We start from the raw sequence: 2,500 nt of genomic DNA, 5'->3' as shown, positions 1-2,500 counted from the left end.
TCTCTAGAAGAGAATAAATTTGAAAGTTTTGATGTTTGAAACAGAATTTTTTAAAGACACAGTGGGAAAAGAGTTCCATTACTCGCTCCGTGTCGACGACTTTTGCCTGGCTTACAAAATGAGTTTAAAATTTGCACGGAAACCTATCCAATACACAATGATTCATTCTAAGTTGAAGCGGCGCAGAATCCTTCCGTCGCAGAAACTGCGCCGAAAACGTTACTATGCGTAAACAAAAGCCCTATCCAATATGCTTTTCCTTAATTAGATATCAGATATAGTGTAGACATACCCAAAAAGATCTCATTTTAGTAACCAACATGTTAGAACATATTTTGACGGCAACTCCGGTTTGCAGAAATTTGAATGAAGGTTGCCATGTTTTAATCCGAAGATCCAGTGTTTCAGGCGTTTCGATACTCCAGCCAATCCTTTTTCATCCATCAAAATAAGTAAGAGGGAAATCAATGAAACACTAAAGTGTTTTTAGAGATAAAATATAGCCTTTATGGGACAGAGACCTAAAAAAATGCGACCAAGCGCGCGTGTGCTGCAAATCCACGCGGGATCAGGCCCTCGCTCTCGCGTTGCCTGACCGGGGACATCGTGTTGTGTTCTTGGGCAAGACACTTCACTCTCACGGTGTCTCGCTCCACCCAGGGGGGAGTTGAATTACTCCTGGTCGCTTCATGGTACAGTAACCGGAGATAAGCGCCAGCCCGATGGGCCTGATGGGTCTTCTAGGCTCGTAGCAGACTTTACCTTACCAGTTAGCAAACGATAGAAATGAATAGTTTCAACATGTTGGAAGACACTTCAGTCGGGCTGATATAAAGTTCTGTAATTTTAAATTAAGAAAAATTTACTTACTAAATGTTGCGCGGAGTGTTTGGAGTGTTCTACGAATATTCTGCAGCTTGATAAAAACTAGAAAAATCCTTAGCATGCAGAAGTATCGAAGAAAAATTTTTGTAATGGTAAATGAATGGCAAATTGGTGTTTTTATAATTAGAGTTGGCGATTTACTGACGGACTCGGACAAACTCAGAATAAATATGCGACTTTATTCACCTTTTCTTAACCTCTTCATCATCATCATCATCATAAATCCTTATGCTCCCCATTCGGGCATAGAGCCGCTTTTTTATAATAACCTCTTCAACAGGCTCAAACCAGTTTTCACACTTCAAAAAAACTGTACTGTTGGGAAGGATTGAATCTACCTAACAGCTTCAATTAACGGCAATGTTATGGTACCACACAAAATACCAATAATTGGACTCATCAATGTGACGTAATAGGTTACCACGGCAACAAAAAAGGCATCCAAAAACACCATATATTGCTAGAGAGTAATTATCAGGCAAAGATAAAACTCTCTGCAAAGTTGAAAAAAATGATCTGGAGCAGCTTCATAGCTACCTTCACAATCGGACACTATACATAGGGCATCTTAGATGGTTTTTTTGTTTCCATGGTAATTTATTATTTATTACGTCACATTAATATGTCCACTTTGTTAAGAAATTATTGCCGTTTCATTTGGTACCATAACATTACCGTCAAGTGAAACAGTGTTGTAGTCTTAATCCTACAAATAAGACATCCCTCCAAATTGTTGAAACCGGTTTGAGCGACCTTAAACGAGATTTTTGAGTTTATAATTGCAATAGATACGATTACTATCAAATGGGTTCTGTGAGGATTGGAGCCCACAACAGGGAACAGTATTTCGATCTTCAAGTACATTCAAATTTCGACGTGAATTCCTGCCGGAAGTAATTTGTCTTCGAATTTACGATTGCGATCCAAAACTCCTAATTCATACTGATTTGAAAACGATCACCTGAATTGGAAATAAATTACATGCTGGCATTTGGTGCAGTCTTAGACACAAGAATGAGAGCTAGATTGTCAGTACAAAACACGAAACAGATACTGTGGTAAATAGTTAGCATCCTACAGGAAATGGTCAGAAATATTTTACTCAGGCTGCTCACCTTGTAGAGCTACGGACGAATCCCTTGAATATTCTTGCTTGCCCTATCACTACAGTTCCTTGGATATATGTAATCAATTGATGCACTTACATCAACATTAGAACTACAGCACTGTTTAGAGTCGACGTAGTGTTCTGCCTATGACAGAGGGAACATGATTCATTGTTATTACTTACTAATTTTAATTAAACAATACATTTGCTTGCGCAGGAAAAATACTTTGAAGCCGTCTTTTAGGGCGCTTTTCGTCCAACACAAGAGAAGTCGACTCAACGCGAAGGCGGGTTGCCAAAGCTGGTAATAAGGTAGTTTAAAATTGATGAAACCGGAATATTTCCACATTTTCCGCATGGATATGCTCAAATGCGCTTTGCTACGACGAACAGAGTAAAAAAAGTTTCATAACAAACAAAACATGGTTAAGCACCCCAACTGGCAGGATACAACTAATTGACTTTTTATAAAGTATGGTAGAGGTGAATTTGGGATCAAGGAAGCCC

At 38.8% G+C, this 2,500-nt stretch overlaps 1 protein-coding gene across 1 annotated transcript in view; it reads right to left on the bottom strand.

Moving 5' to 3' along the window:
• The window catches only part of LOC137984629 (uncharacterized), a 13,773-nt gene that overhangs the window by 9,735 nt on the left and 1,538 nt on the right, over positions 1 to 2,500 (bottom strand). The window contains exon 3 of the mRNA XM_068831831.1: positions 2,001 to 2,138. The gene's annotated coding sequence lies outside the window, so the exon portion shown is untranslated. The remainder of the gene's footprint in view (positions 1 to 2,000; positions 2,139 to 2,500) is intronic.

Source organism: Montipora foliosa, chromosome 14, assembly GCF_036669935.1.
Source record: "Montipora foliosa isolate CH-2021 chromosome 14, ASM3666993v2, whole genome shotgun sequence".
NCBI lineage: Eukaryota > Metazoa > Cnidaria > Anthozoa > Scleractinia > Acroporidae > Montipora > Montipora foliosa.
Note: the sequence above shows the minus strand (reverse complement) of the source record. Positions and strands in the feature narration are given on the sequence as shown.